Source organism: Nyctereutes procyonoides, unplaced genomic scaffold, assembly GCF_905146905.1.
Source record: "Nyctereutes procyonoides isolate TBG_1078 unplaced genomic scaffold, NYPRO_anot_genome, whole genome shotgun sequence".
Taxonomy (NCBI): domain Eukaryota; kingdom Metazoa; phylum Chordata; class Mammalia; order Carnivora; family Canidae; genus Nyctereutes; species Nyctereutes procyonoides.
In genome coordinates this window covers 5,004,543-5,030,982 of record NW_026575140.1, presented here as the reverse complement: position 1 = coordinate 5,030,982, position 26,440 = coordinate 5,004,543, and the positions used below count along the sequence as shown (strand labels likewise).

General features: G+C 45.4%; 1 protein-coding gene across 3 annotated transcripts in view; it reads left to right on the top strand.

The window, feature by feature from the left end:
• CDH11 (cadherin 11) overlaps positions 1 to 26,440 on the top strand; it is a 147,291-nt gene that overhangs the window by 976 nt on the left and 119,875 nt on the right. The window contains exon 1 of one of the 3 annotated variants that reach the window (XM_055305677.1): positions 1,146 to 1,375. The exons of the other annotated variants lie outside the window; for them this stretch is intronic. The gene's annotated coding sequence lies outside the window, so the exon portion shown is untranslated. Of the gene's footprint in view, positions 1 to 1,145; positions 1,376 to 26,440 lie in introns of those variants that run through there. 3 annotated transcript variants of the gene reach the window in all.

Here is a 26,440-nt window from a genome sequence, read left to right as displayed (position 1 = left end):
CCTGTCCCTCCCCGGATCCCTGCCCCTCCCCGGGTTCCTGCCCCCTCCCAGGTCCCTTCCCCTCCCCAAGTCCCTGCCCCTCCCGGGGTCCCTGCCCCCTGCGCCCCCCGCCCCCGGCGAGGCCGGGCGCGCGGAGACCTCGGGGCCGGGACTGCGGGCTGCGGGCTGCGGGCTGCGGGGCGCGCTGGGGCCCGGGCGCGGTGGGCTCGGAGCCCGGGGCCCCGCGGGGAGGTGGGCGGGCGGCGCGGACCGGGTCCCGCTCCCCCGCGCTGGCACCGCCGGCGGCTCCGGGAACTTTGCGCCCCGCGCCGCCCCCCGCCCCCCGGCCGCCCGCGCCCCTGGTCGGCGGAGCCCGGGAGCGCCAGCCGCGGGGTGCGGAGGGCGGCGGGAGGCGCCCCTTTCCCGCTCCGGCCGGGCAGGGCTTAGGAGGGCCCGCCTCGCCCCAGAGGCAGAGCCCCAGGGAGGGCGGGCTGGCGCCCCTGGTCCCCCCAAGGCCGCGCGGTGGCCGGGGCGGGAGGCGTGTTGGGGAGGGTGCCCCGCGCGCCCCCCGCTCCGGGTAAAGGCTTTCTAGGGGCCGGAAAGCCCTGTTGCTTCGGCTGGTAACGCAGCGGGAATTCCATGGGCCGTGGCACTGCTCTTAAGAAATCGCCTCCTTCAAGCATCTGCTAACGCCCTGGGTGCCGGCGAGGGGCCCCGGGGACGGGGAGGGGGCGCCCCGGGACGCCCGAGGAGGGGGCGCGGGCCCGTGCGGAGCCTCCCCTCCTGTTTTCCCCCAAAGACATCTCGCCGGGCGGCTGCGAATCCCTCCTCGCTTTCCTCCCCGGATCCCTCCGATCAGGTTCATCTGAGGCAGGGGGAAGTTTTCGGTTTAATCACAGGGAAGACACGATAATGAATCTGGCAGGAGGATGGATCGATCATCCCCGGGGCTCGCGGCGGCGGACATCGATGGCTTTGCGGGGTGTCTGGCCCCGGGGGGCGGGGGCGCTGGGAGTGTTCTCCGGAGCGAGGACCCACCCGCCGCCGGGCAGGGCTCGCAGCGCGGGGGCCTCCGCCGTGGGAGGAGGAGAAAGGGGCCGGCCTTCCTCTCCTTAGTCCTGGGATTATTCTTCCTATAAACGGGAGATGCAGACAGCGGAGCGCAGAAGTGGCCCCAGCCCGACCCTAGCTGCAGGGAGCCTGGTCTTCCTCCAGCAGAACAAAGGAGTAAAAGTTGCAAAACAAAGGGACAGAGCTGTGGTCACTACCAGAGGGACCCGAAGCTCCTGGGCACTAACGTTCGCCACTCCTGAGCTCTAGCTGTTTAGACTTGGCCAGTGGGCCCGGGAATTGGAACCTCCGTGCAAAACTGAAATCCTGCCTGGTACAAAGAAATGTGAGTAGTTTTTCCAGGTATAGACCAGAGAAGGGCGTAGGAGAGGCCAGGAAACTTTGCTTGAGTGAGAATGGGCTTGACATCTTACTTCTGAGACGGTGCAAATTAATGTGTTAAAAATGTGTTGCAGCCGGGCTTTATTGCTAATGACAATCGTTGCTGTCATTTTTGTTGTCGTTTCAGAGTCTGCATAAACTGGCTATTTTATTGCATTGTTTGAGAACAGGGAACCCCCCTCCCCCCCCCCCCGACCCTGCCCCACCCCTGGGGTAAGGGATGGCAAGGGAGAATGAAGAGAACTGAGATAGGATCATCTGTTGAGGCCCAAACATGTAGATTGACTCAAACTGGGCTTATTGCTTACTAGAAAAAAAAAAAGGGGCTTTTAAAATAGTTTTAATGGAAGCAGTGGACCATCTTGATAGCACTTCAGAACTTCCATTATGTTCAGCAATCTTATCAAAACGGCAGACAGTAAAATTACTAGACACCTAAATTCTATTTTCAATTAAGATGCGATCTTTTGTTAATTTGAGAATTTAAAAAAAAAAAGTCACGGCTCTATTTTCTTATGACCCAGAACTCTTGTTTGCTCTTTGCAGGGGTGGCTGTGGCTGTGGCTGTTTGTTTGCTTGTGCGAGGAGAGGGGGACAGGGTCGGAGAGCCATGCCCTGATTTGGGGGCATACAGACCAATTTCATGCTCCTTTAATGCACTTGTCTTCATAATTCATGGTTTTTCTTCCACTTTGAATAGAATTACATGGCTGCCTTGTAAAGATTCTGGTTTGGGGGACCCTCGTATGGGAAACGCCATGACTTTGACCTCAAGGCTTGATTTACAACGCGGAGCCAGACTCCCATGAGCTTATGTGTCTCGGGGCCTTGCCCGCGAACGTCTGTGACTTACGAAGTTGACAGTTCACACACACTTTGATCTGTGATATTCAAATCTATTTTCAGAACCGTCTGAGGGAGACCTACAGACCTCATTCTAGTTTTCCTCCATTTTCAATGCATCTGTGTGGGCACATGTTCAGGAAGCATAACCGTTGTGTTTGCTTATTTTCAATATTTTGCATTCACCTTGCTCATGAGCATATCTAACCGCTAATAGTGATAAAATAACCCTGGTCTGTGGAGTTTGAAAGTCGGTAGGAAACGTTTCCTCTTAAACTTCCAGGTGTTTGCAGAATGACTGTAAACGCCCGAGTCCTTTTCCTAGAAAATCTGGGCCCATGACTTAAGGGACCGAGGTATGTTTGGGGTGGGTGTTCCCTCTGGTGGAAGTGGCCATGGTTCCAGAGAAAGCTACCTGGTTCGTCGAGAGCCCCCGTTCTGGATGTGCCAGGCGTCTCATCCTTTCCAATCCAATGTCATCGCCCCTAAAATACGTAAAGATCTTCGGTCTGTGTGGGCTCGGGGACAGACATCAACAGGTATGTTAAAAAGGAAAAGTAAAGCTGGAGAAAGTGCGACGGGTTTAGGCACAGCAGTAGAACCACGCGTCCGAGGGGGTTCGGGGGGACCACGGTGATAGGCCCCGAGCCCCCCTGTGCGCAGGGACAGCCACCGGGCCTGTGGCGGCTGCGATTTCCCGGTGGCCGGGCCCTGGGCGCTCGGGCAGGGGCTCCTCGGTGGAAGCTGGCGCTGCAGCCACCAGAGGGCAGTGGCACCCTTCTCCCCGGGCTGCGGGGGCCCAGCTGCCGCGCTGGGCACCATGAAAAGCGGTTTTGTTGCCACCAGCCTTGTCTGGGCCTCTCCGGGGAGACCGGATCCCGGCTCGCCCTGGTCCAGGCTGCCGCCGGCGCCGTGTCAGGCCCAGCATCTTTCTGGTCGTGGGGCCCTTACCTCCAGCCTCCTCTCGCCTTCCTGGACTTTACTAGAAAGTTGGAGAATCTTGAGTGTCTGGGCAGGAGGTGCGTGGGACAAGGTCAGCTCTCACTAAGGCAGCGATCTGGGAGGATTTTCCGGCTTTTTTTTTAAGTCCCTGCCAGGAAGAGCATCGTTTGAGACTCTGAAGGAAAACGAATGCATAAAGAAGAGAAATATTAGTAAGATTGCTGCGGTATCGTTGCCTGTTCTCTCAAGAGGTCTTGAAGACGTCTGCAAGACATTTCCCATTTGCAAAAAAAAAAAAAAAAGAAAAGAAAGAAAAGCACTTTGATCTTTGGTAAACACTTTGGGGCATGCAGTTTTAATACAACTGCCAATGTTTTACTATTATCTTTAAACCGTTCTTGATCTTGCTGCAAAAAAAAACCCAAATTGAGCAGAGAGCGAAATTTAATTCAAGATTGGTCCTCACGCACTGGAGTTTAATCATTTGACTTTTTTTTTTCCCCCTCCGTGATACGGAAATTACTGCTTATGATTAAATTGCATATTTCAGGCTGCACAGATTTATATTTGTTACTGTTTGATAGTGTCATTATGAAAGTTCAGAAGAATAATGTGAAAAAAGAAAACCACTAACGCTATATTATAATTAAGAGGCAAGCTCTATTTAAAAAAAATAAGTACTGTCTTAAGTGGATTTTTATTTGTATTTTTTTTTTTTTAACTGAATACAATTTGCTTCCCTGGTGAGTCAGCAGCGCAGTTCCAGTGCAGCTCTGAGTGTGCTGGAATGCAAAGGCCGTTGATGAAGAAGGAATCAATGCAAATGGATTATGGGAAGGAGTATTAAGTAACTCAGTGGAAAGTAAGACAAAGTGTTTTGTAAACCGATGCTCACTCACCACTGGACAGTTTATTTAACTCAAAAAAGAAAAAAAAAAGAAAGCACTTTTAAATTGTAAGTGCTTGTGAATAATGCATGTTTGTTAGAACTGGAGGCAAAATTTCATTGTTATTTGGTTTAATTAGTCATCAGACTGTTGCAGAGTTCCAGAATTCTTATTGAGATAAATCACTGTTCTCATGGTCTGAGAGGGGGAAGTTTCAGCTCAGGCAGAGAAGCCGGTACCCCCAGGATATTAAGTGAGATAGGAGGATGAAGGAGAAGAGAGGAACAGAAGTAAGGGAAGAAGAAAAAAAAAAAAAAAACACCGCGAGAGAGCCTAATGGTGCTCTTGCTCACGGTAGGCCCAATACTGGTGTCCCCCTCCCTTTGCCTCCCTCCTCCAGACCCATGTGACGTGCTGAACCCAGAAAGCGGGCACGGGTTTCCAGGCCATAGAGAACAGTGGCCGGGGTCTTAGGCTATGCCTTTCTGACACTGAGAACTCCTCACAGGATACTGGGGATTTTTCTTGAATTTTTCTGGTTGTTGCAGGAGAAGAAAAACCTTCACGCGCTTCCTCCACAAATTCCCTTCTTTGCCAGAAATCCACGAGACGTGGTCTTCTGCACTGGCATGATTTCACTGATTAAGAATTTGTAGGGATTTCTGGAAGATACTGGCTTTGGGTGCAGTGTCTTCCACACGATGAGGGTCACCTAATAGAGCAACAGGAGTCGGGGAGGCTGCTCCCTGGTTTTAGTTTCACATGCATGAGATGGCTTTTCAGCTACCATTGGGCTCAGTCAGTGCAGCCGGTGAGGACTACAAGCATCCCTGGCACCTGCGGTGTTTATTCTCAGTAAGACCCGGCCAGGCTGCAGGCAGAGATAGATGTGCCAGATAGGGTACCGTAACCCCCCCCCCCCATGGATTGTGGGAGAGCGTGACCCGTGATCACATCCTGAGCACCCAGGCTGCATCCCTCATCCCCACGCCTGAGGCTTGGAGCAGCTAGTCAGGCAGCAAGGGATTCGGGTGAGGAGCAGGAGGCCAAGGCATGCAAGTGCAGGGGAAGATCCTTGTCTTTCCTCAACATTTTGATATCTTGCTCATGAACATTCTCCACTCAACGTGATTTCTAAAATACTGCATGACAGTATCGTTCGACTTGGTTGCTGAGTTCCTTGGCAGGCCCTCATATTTCGTGCCCAAGGACAGTGGCTCATCTAACTCACTATGGGTCCAGCCCTGCCCAGTACTTGGATTCTTTTTAGCTCGAGCTCCAGTGCTTAGAGGGCATGTGACGGAGATAAAGCAACGTAACATCTCCGAGACTCAGGTGCCTCACCCCTAACAACGGGAAACATAATAAAACTCCTGTCCTAGGATCGTTGCAAAGGTAAAGTGAGAATTGAGTGCAGTGCCTGATTCATGATGAGTGCTCACTAAATGCTCAGTATTTTGTCCTCTCAGCCCCGGGATTCAGTTTCATAGACCAATAGTGACAGGTAACAGTTCTTCCTTATAATTATGGGGCCAAAATCCTGCACTGAACATTCGCTCTAGATTGGGGCCTCTCCCAATTAGGGATGAATTGTTTATTAGTGCTTCCCTTTTTTTGAATTATTTCAGAAGTTTAAGTGATCCATCCCTCCTCCATTTAAAATATTCAAGAGGCAGTGGAGATTTTAGAGATAATTAAGGCTTTTGAAAAGTGCCTGCCTCCTTCTCCTACCTTTGCATTTTCTCTCTGTTCCTTTTACATATGAGTTGCCAGCGGTAAGTTGCCCTCAAGTAATATCTTACTGGGAAAGTTTGCTAAGCATGTGCTGTTGAGATATTCATCACAGGGTTTGCTTTCATTTAAAAGGGGCTCATTACTATTCCAGACTAGCTTAAATGATAATTAGCCCCATGATAAATCGTCTCCATTTCAAGCATATTCCTGTTTGTTTTTCAGGTAAATGTAGTTTGGGGTTTTAAGGGGGTTGAGCAGTGACCATTTTGACTGCTGGGGAGACTATAGCTAAAGAACCTCTGGTTTGGCCCGTGGTCTCCCTCAGGTGCAGGCAAAAGCACCGTGATTTGGTGCAGCATTGAAAATACCAGGAAAAAAAAAAAAAAGAAAGAAAGAAAGAAAGAAGAAAGAAAGAAAGAAAGAAAGAAAGAAAATACCAGGAACCATCATGGCCCGCCCCCCTGCAGCCCTTAATGGTTCTCCAACTGTTTTCACAGTCAGTGGCACAGTCAGGCCAGGCTTTCCAAGGCTCCTGGACCTTCCAGGGTGTCTTGCTGTGTCCCATCTGGAGCCCTCTGTGTGTCATGTGTTTCTACCCCAGGCCCAAAGTCCCTCCTGGGTGTGCCTTGCAAGGAAAGGAAATACCCTCCTGTGTTTGCCTGGGAAAAGGAGGGAAGAAGAGCTAACTTTCATATCCTACCATGTGCCAGGGGCTGTACCTGACACCTCGTTTATTCTATGCCTTCATGCTGTGAAGTATGGGTATGAGCATTTCCATTGTACGAATGGGGAAACTGAGTCTCGGGAGGATTCTGGGCCCTTGTCTAGGCTTCCGGGGCTTGAGGAAGGAAAGCCAGCCTTCCCAGTCTGTCCTGAATCCACACGCCCAGGAGTTTTCTACTGTATGTGATGCATGTTGCAAGCTGGTGTCTCCCTGGATGGCTAGAGACAAACAGCTGGACCGAGAGCTGAGCGGACTTCTCGGACCCTGTGTCTCTATAGAGACCCCAAATCTTAACCATTAAAGGAGCTTCTGAGATCTTCTGGTCTAGCTTTTCTTTCAGCATGAGCTCTGTTGGCCATTAATCCCGCAGCTTCGTACACGTCCTCATGACAGCCTGCTGACTACCTCTCAGGGAACCTATCACGGTAGCTATGACCCATTAATTCTGTTCATTAAAATTCCCTATCATAGGGGGACCTAAAATGCCCCTCTTTTGTGACTTTCTCCTAATTGTTAGTTATTCTTTCTCCCTGATCTCCATCACTTTTTCCCCTTCCTGACAGCCCTGCAAATATTTGAAAATCAGTATCAGATAATAGTGAAAATCCGGCGTTTGTTGAGCATTTAGTTAATTTCAGGCACCGAGCTAAGAACATTCTATGTAATATGAGACTTCCCCGTAGTGTCTCTATGAACTGGTAAGATTTTGCAAGGAAAACAAAACAGAACGAAAACATCCGAAAACAGACATTCCCAGTGTTCCCCAACTGGTAATTGAAAAACGCAGGCCCAGAGCCTTTCATTAAAGCAGATGACAAAAAGTTCTGTACAATGATTGGACCTTCTACTTCCCGAGCGAGGAGTGGACATTCCACTTTACCACGTAAGAATCGGTTGGTGCGAAGTCATTAATGGAATTATCAGCTATTTCAGTCCACCTTCAGTTAGAGAGGAGGGTCCGGGGACCCAGAGAGAAGCCACGACTTGCCTACGATCACAGGGTCATTTAGGGCAGACAAAGCAAGAACTGGGCGCGATCTTGGCTCTTAACTCAGTCTCTTACCAGTATCTAAGGGCAAGTTTGTTTTTGTGGGGTTTTTTAGAATAGGTTTACTAGTGGTCTGATTTTTATTTAAACCTGTCACTACCTCCATTATCTATCTATCTATCTATCTATCTATCTATCTATCTATCTATCTATCTACGTATCCACACAAAAATACAACCAGTTCCGTCATTAGGCGGTTAAGTTGTGACACCTAAACATGGGGCTTTCCGTGAATCTATTTGTAAGTCCTAATCCGCCGATCCAATGTCATTGGATAATATTTGGCAGACTGTACCATTTGACCTTGGCCCTCGGGTCTGTCCCACCTCACAGTCACTATCATTACTACCTCCATTCCATGTTTGAATAGATAACAGAGCAGAGTGGATCTCCCCCCGTCACCTCTTGCAAGCCTTCACTGGGCTTTCTGGCAAGGCTGGATTTGAACTCGATTTCGAACCCATTTCTTTGTTACCCACTTTAATGAAAGGCTCTGGGCTGGGCACACAGAAATCGTCGAATCCTAAGGCCTTCCCCCAGGGAGCTGCTACATCATCAGTGGTGCAGAACATAGGTCTGTCCATAAAAACGCAAAGCTACAAACAGTAAGTGCAGCAAAGGAAGTACAAACAAATGGGGCCATCGGACCGATGAGCCCCAACTAGGGCAGCGATCGAAGATGGTCTGCGGAAGGAAGGCATTCGCGACTGCCGTGGACTGATGGTGGCTGGAGCATCATCCGTGGTATGCGGTGCATTATCCCCGGTGCAAACCATCAAGGCATTGAGAACTTTCCTTTTTTAGAAATACTTCCTTAGGTGGAGCCAAACTATCTCTCCAGAGGTCATGTTCTTTGATGCAAGCCTTTGATGCCATGCAGAATGGAGGTCGTTCCTCGTCCGCATTCCAGTTACTCAGTATTTATTGCCTTCCAGGTACCTTTTCCTCAGCCTTCAACATCTCCAGAGTGAGCACCTACCCCATTTGTTTTTGCTCTAGCCTCCATGGAGGGAAGGACTGAAGACAAAGATCTAGGCAGCTAAACACTAGACTGTCCCCTCCTTTCCACACACTTCTTTTATTGCAGCCTGAGGCTACATTACATTAGCTTTTATTGCCAGTCACATCACCCAGAGGACTTATGCTCCACAGTTTATTTGTTTATTTGTTTTTCCTTATGTGCTGCTGTTAAGGCACATTTCCCCACCTGTCGCTGTGCACGTAAGACATGACAGGCACCTTTAGTGGTTGTTAGCACAGGCGCTGGAGTCAGGCTGCCCTGCTGCCGGGGTTGGCCTTGCCACATTTAGCAGAGAGGGTTGCTCTAACCATCTCTCCATTTCCCCATCCGTGCGCTCGGTTAATGACATCTACCCTATAGGGTGGCTCTGATAGTCAACACCGTTAATATATAAACGTGCCTAAACCAGTGCCCAGGATCGGATTACTGGGATTATTAATGTCTCGGTTATGCTTCATATTGTGAGGTTCAGTCCACGGATCCAGTCTCCCCAAACATTTTCAAGTTTAAATCCTTAAGTCTGTGATCCAGAGTCTCTGTCATGTGTCCTAGCCTCACACTCCAAGTTGCTTTACTTAGTCCCCAGCCGTGCTGGGTTAAAAACAAAACAACAACAACAACAATAAAAATAACCAGAATAGGAGCAGGGGTGGAATCTTATTAAACAAGACACTTCCCTCTCAGTGATTCAGCAGCCTGGGATACAATATTTGACATGTTAGTCATTCCTTGTTCTGCGTATTTGTCATCTTGTTTGCTTGTTTGTTTGTTTGGCTGCGGAGCTTTGGAACCCCTTCCTGTGTTTGGAGAGTAGCTCACAGTAAGATTCTCAATAGAGAGAAGAGCGCCGCTTCTCCTCCAGAGGCCTGAAGGGCCAGAGAGTTGCTTCCCTCGCCCTCCTGGAAGCTAGAAGAATACAGACTCAGCACCAGCTTCCTGGTGTGTCTTAAATGTGGATTCAGTTTCTTACATAAATGCAGACACAAACACGCACACACATGCATAACCACTGGCCGTGGAGAGCTCACCGTGGCCACCATGGCAGGGGGCCCATGTCTGTAACTGCCCATGTCCAGCGGAGGCAGGTGAGGTGCCCTCACCCACCTGTTCCATGACGGTGTCTGGTCTACAGGCTCCCTGACATTCCTGTCCATCTTCTGAGCCTGCTTCTCTAGTCTTCCTGGAACGTGGGTAGGGAAGGAACTTTGGGTAGGAACGTGCTACCCAAAGTCTGTTTCTGTTGCCTTGAACTAAGAAACCCGAGTGGCTTCATTTCCCTGTGTGTTTCTGCAGGACTATCGTGTGACCTCTTATCCACTGCAGTACTGAGTGGGGTATCTGGCTTTGAGCTCCTTTTGAATGCTGAAGAAAATGTTGATGATCAGGTGCTAGGGTATGAGAGTAGGTCAGAGGGAGTCTTTATTAACATGGGAGAGTTTAATTTGAGCAAGAATTAGGCAAAATGTCAGGACCGATGCTGAAGCCTACTGAGATGGCTTAGTAGATGAGGTGGGATTTCCATGGAGGTCTCTGGCAGACGGCGTAACTGTAACTGCGAGTCGTGTGTATGTAACTGGTCTCTTGGAAGGGACGGGGCAGGTTGTATGGGAAGGCGGCCCATGGATGCCAATGCAAAATTCCCAAAAATATTATCCAGAGGAAACTAAGGCTAGATTCAGGGACAAGGATCCAAATTGGAACCCTAACCCAGCCAGGTAGTAGAGAGTATGCTAAATTCAAAGCCAAACAGCTGGGAGAAGGCCGGAGGGAATACATAGAAACTCTCCAAGCATGGATGGGAGTGTGAAAGATGCCCCCATAGAATGAGCTAGTAGCCCCAAGTCACATCCCCCTTCTGGAGGGGACAGCCCCCGTACCCAGCTCCTGGCAGGAGGGCCTCTGTGTTGGTCCAAGGATAAGGTGATCAGGTGACAGCTGTCGGAGCCCAAACAGCGAGGCGATTTGGGGCAGCAAGGACAGACAGGTAAAAGCTGCCTCTGAGGTGGGCCTCATACCAAACCAAGATCACTTTCCTGACCCACCTTTCTAGGAAATCACCCTTCCAGAGAAGGAAGCCTTCAGGGCAAGCTCAGAATGTCAGAACTGCCTAATGGGCCAGGTAGTTGAATATCGAATGGCTTCGGTTTTGTGGCTGATGAGACCCCTTGCCTACACCTGACTCTGTTATCACCATGCTGCCCAGGACTCGTGGAGCCGTGCATTTCAAGTCCTATATGTCATGCTTCCTGACTGGTCACTGTGGACCCGAATCCAGACCACAAACCACAGATGACTAACCAGACAGGTGAAGCTGTGTTAGTAGATACCAAATTCTAGTCACCTATTAAAGCATGCGTACTTCAAGGTTTTAAATATTTAAAAACATATTTAAAGGTTTTATGAAATATTTCATGGACAGTAGCAGCAAAACCGTATTTAAAATCCAAACCCAAGCTGAAAAATCGGAGGTTATGTATGCAAACACTTCCAACGCAGAACATTTTGACCTCAAGTATCCCAATAGTGATGGGAGATTGCTCTTGAACTGCCTTGCTCCATTATGTGCTTCATATACAGACACAGCTGTAGTATAAGATGTAGTTTTCATTGTTATATTATTCTTGGGAACCTAAGGAGCACTGTACAAATGAAGTGTCACTATTAGTATTATTATCTTAGAGTAAAAATTGCAGTGTAGCAGTTAAAGCTGGGCACTCTAGCCTTCGAAATAACACATTGGTGATTCTTGTGTTTTATTCATCACTGCTCCTACCGCAAACATCGCAAAGGATCTTCAACTTCAGCAAATCTCAGCAGTGCATTTGGGAGCATTAGTCAGGAGACTAATGCAGCCCGAGAGGATGTGTCTTTGAAGTAAGGGATGGGTCCTATGGAATTATTTCAGCTGCCCTCTCCCCATCAACCCCATTGCTCTCGTGATCTGCATTACAATCCAGAGAGGCACCCAGTTTTCACTTAGAGAGGCATGCCTTGGGTCCTTTGCCTATTGGCTGCATAACTTCTCATTTCTCACGAATGGAGTAAGATCACCTGTCAGCAAGTTTGCTGCCAATTGCTGATGAATTATCCCTAATAGGCTGCCTGGTGATTCCCTCCCTCTAGGTGGACCAGCCTAGTGCCACTCTGACATTGCTGATAAATAGCTGTGTGGCCTTGGGCAGGCCAATTAACCTCAGTTTCCTCATCTGTAAAGTGGCCATTGGGGCCTTTTCCAGCTCAAAAATGGTCTGGCTCCTAATCTTCCACAAATCCGTTGACTTGGTGTTTTCCGACTATCACATTTCAGCATTCTGGAGAAAGCCATGTGAACAGAAACACCAGGAGGTGAAGGCACAGCCTGGATTTTCCCGAGCAGAGTATGCCAGCAAGCGACAGTGGGCAGAGTATGCCTGCAGGGTAATAAGGTTGGGACTCTGGAGTATGCTGAATGCCAAATTCAGGGCTTTGGACTTCAATCCCTAGGCCCTAGGGAGCCTTTGAAGGGTTTGGAGAAGGGGAGTGATGTGTTGAATGCTTTATTAAATGATTTCTGGAACAGCATTGAGAATTACTGATAGAAAGAACAGAGATCCTAAACAGGGAAGCCAGCAGGAAGGGGATTACAACAGAGATGATGAAGCGGCACCTAGGGTGGCAGCCGAATCACCATCGCTGATGTGCACTGAGCATTTACTATATGCACACACCGGGCGCAGCACTTCCCGTAAATTATCTCAGTCCGCCCTTGCCACAACTTTAGTGAGGTAGAGACTATAATTATCCCCATTTGTAAAACATAGAAACCAAGACTCGAGGTAGTTAAACGACTTTCCCCAGTGCCGCGCAGTTAATAGGTGAACAAGCAGGGTTTTGAGCGGAGATTCCACTGCTCTGTTGTAGGGACGTGGAGGTAAGAGGCGTTGAAGGGTAGATTCATGAGACTTGCTACAGATCGTCTCGATGAGGAGTGGGGATTGAAGTTTGGTGAAGGGCATGTGGAGTGCCCTGGACTTGGCCTTCCAGGGATTACCTCATCGCCTCTTCCCAGCCTCAAAAACTGGAGACCCAAGGTCACACAGATAAATTGTTGCAGAGGATTTGAACTCAGGCCTGAAAGATCCAGAAAGCTTTTCCTGTGGCTCTTCTAATGTTTCTAGGATTGATGGGTTCTTGGCTCTCTCCCTACCTGGGAAGATTTGAAGGTGACACAGACTGTCACGTTTTCCGTGATGTGCTCATACGACTTAAATACTTGGAGAGACGTGCTACACGGGAAAGAAGTTATGCTTCCAAGATCCATGATTTCTCTTAAAATTTTGGTTCTTTTCCAGCCCTGGCATAGGTGAAGTTGCCCCAGTAGTGTCACTTCAGAACGTTATTTTGCACCCACGGTTTAGAGTGTAATTCTAGGGACTGTTAAGAGGAGGCATCTAAAGCCAGTCTTTGCCCATCCGTGGGCACTCTCCACTTTGAGTTGTGTGGCATCAGGATCTGGCACAAAGTATATAAAAGGTGAGAGAGGAGAGTCACGCTGTATCTGCACTGACTCCTACTAATAAGGGCCCAGGCTTCTGAGAGATAAGAAAATCACCTACGTAGGATTTTAAGAGGCTTCACATTTGTCTCTCTAAGGTAGGACTTAAGAGCAAATGAAATTGCAAACACCAACATGACAAAGTCTTGTTCCGAGAGACAAAGGCCTCAGGGCCTCTGTGCTGGGTATTTCTTGATCTGCTCTAATATTCTTGGAGCATTTTCATTTATCTACCTCTTGATCTATCCTTTGCCCATTCATTCTTTGTTAACCAACTCACTGTGAGACAAGAGATGGAAACTTGCCTCCCTGGCCTGGACTCAAGTTCCCTCTTTCGTAGTAGAAGAGGGTTCGAAGGGAAAATTGCCTCCCCACAGGAGGATCTGGAAGGACAGCCCAGCAAAAAATAAAATAAAATAAAAAATAAAAAAGCTCTGGCTACCCTGCTTGACCCAGAGAATACGTGCATTATTCTCTTCTTAACCCAGCTCCAGGGGTTCAGATTTTTATGTGGACAGTGAAAACCAAATTGATGATTGGCTGTTGGGAACTCAGGACTTCCTTCTCAGTTCTGGCAAAGAGCCTCCAAAACCTGTCCCTTGACTCATTTAAATTAATGGTTTTAAAAACAAAGGCAAGTTACAGAAGCTTTGCGGATAAGAATGTGAATTGATTAAATTCATGGAAATAGCATCACTCTTCAAGGATTGCCTGTCTTTGCTTAATGTTGAAAATATTGATACTATCTCCAGTATTGTTTCCCCTGTTTTTGCATTTGCATGGGAAACGATTTGATTAACATTTTCTCTGAAGATGGTTTCCTTCCGAGAAAGTTACATTGATTGTATCAGCTCGGCCCACTGAGCGCGCCTTCCCAGGCAGGGCTGATTTGGAGGCAAAACAGAGCGATTTTGGAAACCGTAACTTTACCTGTGTTGAACCTCTTTTCAAGGCTCAGTTGGGTTTGCTACAGTAGAGCATTGAGGATGCCATTCACATGGCACTCGTGGTGCTAATACGACTTTAATTTTCATATCAAATTGGACAAGAAATGAGTTTGTCAGAAATAATCAAGCCTATTACAAGAGGTGCCAGGTTGGATAGTTACTGAGATGTGACTGTTCCTCCGTGAAGTGACCTTGTGCTGTGGGGATGTGTAGATGGAGGTCACCCGGCATGCCGGACCCAGCTACACCCTTTGGGAAATTCCTAAGGGTCATTCCTGGCAGTGGCTCAGCCAGTTAGGAATATTCCCTAATCTTTCACCATTGTTTGGCTCTGCCTCTGCCTCATTCCCAGTGCCTGCTGGGCTCCTTTCAAAAACCAGAAATGCTTTATGTAAATAGTTCAATCTCTATGAAATTTATGCTTTACCTTAAATAAAAGATACTGTGAGTTGATGCTGGATCTGCATAAGTGCACCCAGAAATCCGCAGAGTGTGAGGAGGAACAGGAAAGACATGTATAAGTGATTCCCTATACTGAGCATGTAGGAACTGATTTTAAGCGTATTAGTTACCTCTGAGGCCAGAATTCTTTTGGCTTCCTATTTCATAGGTGAACTTTTGAATATATTTCCCCAGAACACTCAACAATCTTACAGGCTCCGGATAACTACCAATATATCAGAGTTTCCAGAGTCCACTTAGGTTCCTCTTCATCTGTTTGGGTCTTTATTTTGAACTGATGGGGGCCCAGAATGACTTTAATACTATATCCCGTCAATGCTCTGTTGTGCCTTTCAACAATAGAGACGGCTGCTTCCCAGGGCCTTCGCATGTGCCTTAAATTTGTTATCTCAAGGGCTCAGTTAAGTGGCCGACTCTTGATTTCAGCTCAGGTCATGATCTCAGGGCGATGAGATGGAGCCTCATGTGTCTACGCTCAGCGGGGAGTCTGCTTGAGATTGTCCCTCTCCCTCTGCCCTTCCGCCAACTCTGGCACGTGCTCTCTCTCTCTCTCAAATAAATAAATCTTAAAAAAAAATCCCTTAAAAAAATTCATGGTCTCACTCAGCTCTCATGACAGCAGTGAAACCTGATCTGAGTGATTAAAAGCTCAAGAGCTGAAAAGGTTCAGACTAAACAACTAAATGCGCTCAGATTCCACTGCCACCAGTCTTGAGCCCTTTGGCCAGGCGTATATGAGTTCTTCTTTTTGCTTCAGTTTCCTTATCTGCACCATTGGCATGACAAGGACACGTGCAAAGCCAAGTGAGTACTTGATAAATGTCAGCAGCAACCCTGTGAGTTAGACGTGTATTATCATTTCTGCTCTGCAGAGAAGAAGTGAAGGTGCAGTGAGCTTGCACATCTAGGTATACAGCTAGTAGTGACAACCTAGACTTTGTACCCAAGTTCGGTGGCTCAAATGGTTCCCCTCTGTTCCTTCCACTCCAGTTTACTAAGCTGTTGTTTCTCTCTTACACACCAAAGCCTCCTCTGGATTTTTTATTTTTATTTTTTTTTTAAGATTTTGTGTATTTGAGAGAAAGAGAGAGAGAGAGTGATTGAGCACATGAGGTGGAGGGAGGAGCAGAGAGAGAGGGACAAACAGAGCAGAGCCCATGTGGGGCTCGACCCCACAACCCTGAGACATGACCTGAGCTGAAATCAAGAGCCAGTCAGTCCACTATTGAGCCACCCAGGTGCCCCAAGACTCCCCTGGATTTGATGAGAACTAGCTTTTCCATTGCTTTTGAAGGTTTCGTGTTTTCCTTTTAAAGAAATTGACATAAATAGTGGTCTCTTTCCTAGGATGAATCATATTTGCGTAACTGTGAAGATGTTAAGAACTCAATTTTCTCCACCAAATCCTTTGTTTTTGAGCTTTTACATGTTTATAATTGAAATTCCAGGAGTTTAGCTCTCCAAGCCAGTGTTGTCCTTGAAACATGTAATACGAGTCACAAATGTGAACCATATATGCAATTTTACAGTCTCCAGTAGTCCGATTAAAAAAGTAAAAAGGAAATAGGTGACAACTTTAATGATGCAGTTTATTTAAGCCAGCATATCCAAAATATTGTGACATGCAATCAATATAAAATTATTAATATGCTATCTCTTATTTTTTCTTGTACTATATCTTTGAAATCTGGTGTGTGTGTGTGTATGTGTAACACATCGCAGTTGGGAATAGGCACGTTTCAAGTGCTCAGTAGCCACATGCACCTAGTAGATACCGTATAGAGAGTGCAAGTCTTGATTTCTCAAAGGACAGTTTCTACAAAAAATAATTTTTTAAGGATTTATTTATTTATTGTAGAAGGGGAAGAGGGGGAAGGGCAGAAGTAGAGAGAGAGAGAGAATCTCCAGTCGACTGTGAGCTGGGCACAGAGCCCAAAGTGGGGCTCGATTCCAGGACCCCAAGATCATAACCTGAGCTGAAACCAAGAGTGTGACACTTAACTGAGCCACCCAGGTGCCCGTCGTGGCACCTTTTATACCACAGCTGCAGGAGCCACCTTCTTTCACTCTTCTTAGTTTGATTGCAGCTTTCCTGAATCTCCACCCCAAAGCTGGATCTAACAGAGGGATCCAAAGAAAGGGGATGACCAGCCAAGGTCATTCTTATCTACAACCAGAGATAATCATGGCTTTCAAAGGTATGAGTGAGCTAAGAGTGACACAAGCTTTAGGCCTTGCAACCTGACTTTAAGATGTGGGACACCTGTGAGTACAAAGCAAAATACATTACACTAGAAATGTGCCATCCATCCATGTAGCGAGTATTCATGGGGTGCTGATAAAGTAATGAGGCTGGAGATGTAAGGGTGGACATGACAGACGGCTTCTACTCTCATGGACCTTATATTTTAGTTTGAGGGAGCAGAAAATAAAATAAAAACAAATGAAAAAACTATTTTTCTGTAGTGATAGTGTAAATCAGGACGTGATGCATTAGGAAGTAACTGACATTTGGTAATGAGAGCCGCTGCCTCTGCCCATCCCAGCTGAGTACTCCTGGTACACATGAGGAAGCCAGTTGTGAGGATGTTTACCATTATTAGGGGCCTGAAAAGTGATGACTAGGAAGGGAAGGAGGAAGAATGGAAAAAAAGAAGAAGAAGAAAAGTGACCAGAAAGGAAGGAAGGGAGAGAGGAGGACAAGGTATTAGTATCATGGCCGACACTTTTCATAAGTAATGATGGGAAATCCCAACCACTATCCTGAGAGTTGGATCTCCTAGAGGAAGAAGACCTTGACTGGCATCACAGGTGAATCCAGGGCTCTTCCAGGACAGAATCGGGTCCTCTTTGTCACGGCACTTGCTGGTTCATGCCCGTGTTGCCTGGGGGGAGTTCATTGCCTTTATTCCAAGGAAAGCCCTTCTTAGTGAGGATGTATTAGGAGAATAGTTGTGTCTCTTGCGGGTTCTGAGAAGTCAGTGAATGTGTAGCACAAGCTTGTAGAAGTAAATGGTTGGAAAGGATAAAATTATCAGAACATAATTCCTTTGGTTGATGGATAGAAGCTTTGAGATGATGCCTGATAAAGTATAGCCCACAATATCTGAGGGATTGCTTTGGGGGAGAAAGGGATCAGATTCTTGCCTGTGACAAGAAAAAAAGTGACTCAACCTCCAACTCAGGAAGAGATACCTACATTAAATCCCTTGGTTAAGAGGTACAGGCTGTGGTGGAAGGATGTGGGGTCGTTTTCTCAGGGGGCAATAAACACAGCCATTTACCTGCCCATCTTGGGTAGCCCGATACATGCCATTGTGGGGGGAAAGCCTCTCCCTTCAACTTCCCCCAAATCCAGTCTCTTCAATTTTCTTAAGATGTTTCTCTGCGGGGATCCCTGGGTGGCGCAGCGGTTTGGCGCCTGCCTTTGGCCCAGGGCGCGATCCTGGAGACCCGGGATCGAATCCCACGTCGGGCTCCCGGTGCATGGAGCCTGCTTCTCCCTCTGCCTGTGTCTCTGCCTCTCTCTCTCTCTCTCTGTGTGACTATCATAAATTAAAAAAAAAAAAGATGTTTCTCTGCCCCAGAAAAAATAATTTTTTTTTCTGAGTTATCTTGGTTGGACACCCATCTCAGCCTTTTCTGTTAAATATTGGAGATTCTTTGTGCTTTTTTTCTTTAGTGTTTTATTCCATTTATTCTCTTCTCCCATCGCACTGGTTTGCTGGGATGATTCACAGACTTCCTAGCTTCACCTACCGTCCTAACACTGGCGAGTCCCCAGACTGCATTCCAAACCTAACTTAGCAAACCTTTAAATATGATCCTCTTCCTGTATTCCATATTCCGGTGATACCGACATTCTCCCACCGAGGTATCCAAGCAGAGGCAAATGAAAAAACAAACATAAATCTCGAGGGGCCTCGTTTCTGAGACCTCACATCTAATCTATGGCCAATTACTATTGATTTGATTTCTGGCTCCTCTGTCAATACGGCCGTTTTTCTCATTTTGCTATTGTCCCGATTTCATCTCTTGTCATTTCTTTTCTGACATTTAAGATTCATCCTTCTTCTCTTTCCTCCTTGCTTCCTGCATTTGATCAGAGGCCTTTGACCTTCGTTAGCGCCAACACTTACAGCCTCTTGAGTATTTTGCACCTAGCAGGTTGTGGCGGCTACAGGTTACAGAAAATCTAGCTCAGAAGAGTTTAGAGAGAAAGGGGAAGTTTGGGGCTGTGTAATTTGAAAGTTCCTGTGAGGTCTGGCTCCCGGTTGGACTGGATACAGGCCTTCGGCATCTCGGGACATCTGGCCTACATTTCCACATGGCGACCTCTTGGTCTCTGCATCTCCGCTTCTCTTAGCTCAGCGCCTACCATAGTCCAGCCCCAACGTGAGATGCTGTAGGGGTAGGAAAAGTGAAAAGACAGAGCTCCAGTTCTCCAGCAGATGAATGCGGGCAATTTGGTAAATGCCCAACAGCATTAACATTATATATTCAGAGAAGGAGTGTCATCCTGGCCTGCTGCCCGGATATTTTCTTGCCCTCTGAGTAGAACTTAAATATCTCCTGTAACCGGACTAGCAAGGCTGTTTTAAAGAAACCTCTGAAAGCGTGTCGACTCGACTATGTTGGTCCGCCCTTCCCTAGTGTCCAGGGAATTTAGGAATAACAAGGAGAAGAATGTCATAAGACCCGGGGACACATCCCATTCCTCTGATTCCCTGAAGATGCCACATTGGCCAGGTTGGCTCTTCCAGCCGTTGCTGCCCAATCTCATCCCCCCACCCTTCTACATTTGGTCTCTTTTGACAACATTTCTTTTCTCCACTGAGTCAGACAAGCTGAAGTTTCAGGTTGGAAGGAAAAAACCCACAAGGGTTACCATAGTTGTACCCCTCCAATATTCCAGGCAAGCTTCCTCTGCGTTTGGGTGGCTCACCTGCTACCTTGTGGTTTCCAGTTAGATTATTATTCTAGTATGGCTTTGTTCCCTGGGAAAAAATCACACCGGAAACCAGTTTGCAAACTCCCATTCTTAATTTCCTCTTATGACTTAAAATTTATACCTCAATTTCACTGCCTGAAAGTCCCCAGTAGTTACAAAAGGAGAGAATGTCAGGGGCTTCTTGTGGAGGGTAGGGGAGCTCACAGTGTGTTCTGTTCTTTGTTATAGGGCTGATAACAGGGTCATGTTCCCTTAGTAAAAATTCATAGAACTATGGTCTTCTTTATATATTTTATACTTATTTTTTTAAAGAAAAAATTAAAAAGAAAAATAAAAAATAATAATAATGATTGCACTCCTAGAGTACGGTGGTTATCAACCCGGGATGATTTTTCCACCAGGGAACATTTGTCAAGGTCTGAGACATCTTTGGTTGTCACCACTGGGTAGGGGTGTCATAGCGGTAGCTAGTGGGTAGAGGCCAGGGACGCTGCTAAACATCCTGTAACATACAGAGCAGCACCTTTCCTCCAACAAATAATTACCTTGCCCAATAGTGCTGAAATTCAGAAGCTCTGCCCTAGAGGATGGAGATCAATCTGAAAGATGCATTTTTGAAGGGCCCTAGCAAGTACCATTCATAGAGATTTGTGTGTATATTTTATTTCACAATTGAGGAAACTGAGGCTTAAAGAAACTAATCTGTCCATTCATTTCAGAACCCATGAACCTCAAACCCTTGCTCTTTACACTAATACATTCTCTTGCCTATTAATCACTTCTCCAGTGCGAAAATCATAGTTTGAAAACCTACATATGTTTTTCTCCATAACTGAAACTTTTTTTGTGTGTTAAACAACCAGATAAAGTCATTAATGAAAAGAGGCTTTACAGAGATATCATCCATATGCTCTTCTGCAACAATGGCTTCATAATAAACTACTATGATTTACTTTTTCCAAGAACTTGTAAAAAATGTGCAAACTGAAAGGCATAGCATTCTCGTTATTGAACCAGTTGAAATCTGGCCTTTGGGCATAAGTAAGAAGACTGCCATTCAGGGCAGTTAGAGTGCATTGCTGGCTGCTAGCAGAGGTTGTAGAGCCTCTTCTGGTCCCTTGAGTGTGAAGTTGCCTGAAGTTTCCTAACTCTAAATGCTGATGTACACATCGGGTATCAGTCGGGATACACCGAGGGTAACAACCAGTAGGATACACATAGATCAGGAGATTTATTGAAAGGAATTGGCTCAAGCAACTGCGAGGGTTGGCAAGGTGAGTCTGAAGTCCACTGGACAGGTGGGCGGGAAGCCATGGCTGCATTCTCCAGGTGGACTTTTCTCTTCATTAGAGTAGCTTCAGTTCTGCTCTGAAGGGTTTTCAACTGGTTAAGTCAGGCCCACCCAGACTATCAAGAATAATCTTCTTTACTTAAGTAAACTGATTATAGACTCTAATGACATCGACAAAACACCTCCATTAGTGTTGGTATGACTCGGGACAATCACCTAGCCAAGGTTACCCATTAAACTGACCGTCACACACAGTAAGTGTCATTTTCCCAAAGCCAGAAGTTATTTTGGATCGTGTAGTAGAGTTACCAGATAGTATGATGAGCGTGAAGTGATGTAAACTACACTATTCCTCTTAACAGCATGAGGATATGCTTGGCCCTACCCATCTCACTGTATCTCATCTGTTCTCCATATTTGAAGACATCTTTGTGTACCACCAATTACTCGTGATTCTGTCTTGAGATTCACTATGACGTCACACTGAGAAGAAATACGGCAGCCTGGGAAGAGCTAGGAGTAAGGCAGATGTGGACTCAGAGCTCAGCTCTGCCCCATAAGAGCTCTGTGAATGTGTGCATTACTTAACTACCTACATATAATAATAATACACTGCCTCACAGGTTCTGGGGAGATATGCTTGTGTAGTGGATGGCAATATAGGTACACGCGTGCATAAATATATGTGATGTGTACAGACGTGCACACGTGTGTGCTGGTGTTATTTTAGCAAGCATCCATTTATCTAACAACATATTGACTGAGGAATAGCCACAGGGCTAGGTACTAGGCACACACAGAGAGAGAGAGAGAGAGAGAACTATCGTAGTCCTTAGCTTCAAAGTTCTAAAAGTCTGGGGGACAAGGATATAATTAAACTGGTAATTTCCAGAATGTTCTGATACATGCTATACTGTGCACATTTAGAGACATTAAAAAGGCCTCTTGAATGTTGAATAACGGAAAGCAAAATTAATTAGCTAGAAGACTGTTCTTTGAGTATATGCTCCTTGGATGGATGTAAGGACCAACTCTTTCTTAATAAGGAATTAGTGTTTGTTCGGGTTTAACTAAAGCTCTGGGCAGACTGCCAGGAGAAAGGTGATTGGATTCCCAGTGGTTGGCCATGTGAGGAGCTCAAACAGTGTGGCCTATTTACTTGTCCATTTATTTATGGCCTTTCCTGTTCTCAAGAGGTGTTGAAGTGGCCTTCATAAATACCAGCAACGTGCTAAGATTTCAAGAAAGGGAAGTTTTAAAGAAATTAGGATGAAGGCAAAGTAAGAGTAAGGTGGAAAGATGGAACAAAGAGCATACCATAATTTATGACATAGAGCATTGTTTCCTAGTAACCAAGCAACTGGAGAAACACCGAGGGTTATACAAGCACCACCGAATAATAATACATTAGTGTCCAGGTGAGACAAAACATTTCTTGACACTGAGGCCAGTAGAATTTCTCCCAAAGGGCCTTATAGGGAGACCAGTACCTTTAACAATTCCCCAAGCATAAACAAAAAGTTACACATGCGCGTGGTGCCTATATGGTTACACATGTGCATGGATGTATATATCCAGGTGCGTCTCTAGGGTTGCTTAGTTCAAGCAGGGGCCCAGGTATACTGGATCTGCTGAGTAACCAAGATGCTTAGATAGTGACACTTCCATGGGATTTGTAAGGTCATGTCTCAGCCCAGACTCTCCCCTGCCCTCTTGTCCACATTTCTTAGACGTGCTGCCCCATGGCTTTCTCCCAGAAGGAGCCAAGATGCTATGAGCTAGAAATAGAATAATATACCTGAGTGAATCAGAGCTGCTGAATGTTCCAGAACCACACCACTCTCAGAGCCACTGAAAGCTCTGAGTTCTGGGCACCTGTCACTTGCCTCCTGTAGTAACTTCAGACAAGGCCATTTCCCTTTATGGCCTCAGTGCTCACCTGCCTGGAAGCGGGTCACTGGGCTTCTAAGAGCCTTAGAGTCTCAGAAATAAATAATGAACAGATACAACATCTGAGATGGTTTTTGGCCTTTGGCCTCCCGTGAACTCTTGAAAAAATAGAAACAGTTTGCTGCTGTCACTACTGGAAGTTTGATGAATCTGTCAAAAAAATTTTTTATCATGTCACAACATAAATGACATTAACACAGGGTTCTTTTTGTCTATTTCTTTTTCTTCTATGTAAATTCTCTCAAGGTGAGAAGACACCACTATGCACTGCAAAATCATGGCTCATTGGTCTGTGCATGGATTAGAAAAGGCTTGTGGTTTGAAGTGTTGCAGGAGAATTCAGGAGATGCACCAAGTCCATGGACTTGTGAGTGGACTCCTGGTACCTGGTCTGGGCTTGGTCATATGGGTATGGCCATGTTCCTTAGCTCCTTTGTGCCCCAGTGTCTCTACCAGTAGGAAGATAATAATAGCTGCCCTATCTTTATTAAGGTTGATAGTCCAATGGCTGCATAAGGCAATTCTATACTTAGAGAGGGGTTGGATAGTGCCAAAGACAAAGAAGAGAGAGATCCTATCCATTTGGTTCAAAGCATTGTTTTCTCTCTGGGCTCAGTGGAAGTGAAGGTCTCCTTCTCTACTCCGGGCTTGGAGATGGCCATCATTGGGCAGCTGTCGAAGGAACCCTGGCCTGGGAGTTGGGAATTCTAAATTCACATCTAGATACTGTTATTTTACATAAACCTTGGACAAATAACTATCCCTCTTGGGGCATCTGTTTGTATGTGTGTGTGTGTGTGTGTGTGTGTGCATTAAATATATATATGTATATATACACATATATACATATATACATATTTTTATATATTTATAATATATTTATATATAAAATATATTCATGAAAATAATATATATTTTTTTAATATTGGGGCTAAACTATCCCTCTTGGGGCATCTGTTTTTGAGTGTGCGTGTGTATTCTTTTTTTTTTTAATAATGGGGTTAAACTTAGTGGCCGCTGAGAAGTTTTCCAGTTCTGACGCACTACGGTGTACCATTCACAGTGCTGTGGAATAGAGACTAATGAGTGAATAAGCCTGACCCTGCCATCTGTGAGGGTTCTGTTGGAAGAGTCAGAGAGCATCCGTGATGGGACAATTTCAGATTGGGGTAGTTGTCATATGGACTCTGTCATAGAGTCAGCTAATAGAAAAAGAGGTGAAATGGGTCTTCCTTGCTAAAGAAAGGTGAAATGGGTCATTCTCCCAAGAATACTCTGAGGAGGTGACATTGTTTGATCCTCCTGTTTATGCTTGCAGAATAAACAGTTAAAATGACATCTGAAAGAACAGCTTTGTCCTTTGCAAATCCAGCTCAGCATTAGCAGTAGAAGACAGAATGAATTTAAGAAGAAGAGGTTTCCTGTCTGAATTTTTTGTGGAATGTGCCAGGATATGAATAAAGGAGAATAAAAAGAAGGATCTTTGCAACTTGAGCAAGAGATGCATCTGTAGCTCTGGGGAAGGGATAGGATCTAGTAAATAATTTTCAGGATGTTTTAGTCGATTCAATTAATGTTTATTGAGCACCTACTAGGTGCCTTACCTTAAGCAGAGCGCGGAAACTATGGTGTTTAATCCTCTAGAATCTTCCTGAAGAGAAGCCTAATCTGGAGGGAGAAGAAGCATATAGAAATAAATATCTCTGTTCCATGGTAACAGTGGTGGTGGGAAGAAATCTGAGATAATTCAGGACATTGGTAATGGAGCTGGTTTGATGTATGAAGCAGTTCACAGAAAATGCTAAGGATGACTGTTTAGGTGAAAAATAAACCACCAAAATTATTTTGAAATAATGATGTCACTTCTACTGAGATTTTACAATATTCATTTCACTTTTTTTGGAATTAATGCTTACCAAAATGTCTTAAAATGTTAAAGTAATTGCAAGCATTAAGTATTCAGCATAAGAAAGAAGAAAGAAAGAAAGAAAGAAAGAAAGAAAGAAAGAAAGAATCCTTAAATATCTAACAAGAGATTGGTGAAATAAATATGGTATATTTTTATGATAAGCTGTAATGTCACTGGGCATATTAACAAAGAATCTGTCGCTACAGGGACATATGCTTGGGATAAAATGTTAAGAGGTGCAAAGTAAACCACCGAATTAACTGTCCAGTGTGATTTCAACTTTCTCCATGCGTACCAGAGAGCAGAAGGGTATTATTCCGAAATAGCAGCAATCATGGAGGGATGGTATGATTAATTAGTTTAGTTTTAAATTTTATTCTTTTTCGATTTTTCATTACCGCACATTAGTACTTGAGAAAGAAGAACATCGAAAGCTACTTCAAATCTGGGGGTATTTGACGAAGGATGGAAGAGTGGTTCCTTCTAGTTCAATCCGTTTCTGATGAATTAGTTATTATTCCTCTGGAGTAGAAGCTAAACCTTGAATTAAAAATAAACTGTACATTTTGTCTTTAATTCTAAGCTTTGGTGATATTGCAATTCATTTTTTACTCTCCACGTTTTTTTTTTCTTTCCACATTTAAATGAAACAAGAATAGAAAGCATATGTGAGTTTAGAAAACCTGGTTTTGTTGTGTATTTCTGGGGGTGCTCAAGAAGAGCTGAAGAAAGGGATGGAAGACATGCTGGGAATAAAAAGGACCTTAGCAGAGTCATGTCGTGGCCCAGAGCTCTAAAAGCTTAGAGACAAGGGGGGGAGTTGCCCGTGGTCACGTGACTGGTTTATAGGCCATTAAGCATCATCAAGGTGCAGATGGGGAGAGTAAGACTGAAAAGAATTTGGCCCAAGGTTTATTGTTGTTTGAATGGTGATGGTGATGATGGTGGTGGTGGTGATAACGGTGATGACATTATGTAAGAGGCAGAACGAGGAATTGGGCTCACACTCGGTCCAGAGCGACAGCGTGGTCGTTGTGAGAGTGTAGAACCTTCAGGATACATTATCTGAAAAGGGGAAGCACAATGTCAGAAAGGGAATTATGAACCCAATACTGAATCAGGTCGAACTTAAAGTCTGGGTTTTAAGCTTTGTTATTCCATGAAAACTCAGAACATGTCAATTTTCAGAATAGAAATGTTTCTCTCCATATCTGAATTTTAAAATTCATTGTGCATATGTTCTGCGATTTAAAAGTAACAGTCTTTTCCATTTTTCTCATTCTGTTGCAAATTGCAATCGTACCATGTCATCAAAAAGTTATTTAGTGACAACTTATGGGGAGCCAGAAAGTTTCCTATAATTTGCATATATTTTCCACATTTGGAATGTTAGTGATTAAGTTTTTTTGTGTTCACTTAAAATAATATATTATTATTGAAAATAAATATAATAATAAATGCAAAATGTTGGCTCTAACGGCATATGCTAAACACTTGCACAGTGCAGCACAGCATATGCTTAGTTCTTCATTAAGAGATTTTAAAATAACTCGTATTTAGCAAGAATACATTATCTTTTATTCAGAATTAATTATATGCTGTTTTGTGTACCATAATTTAAAGTGCTACCCACTTCTAATATGTAATACGCAAAAGAAACTATGGTTACAATTCATTAGAATTGGCTTCTTTCCTTTGCAATTTAGTGGCATAATGACTACAGAGAACTGAAATGCTATTTGTTACTTGAATCAAAAGTTACATGA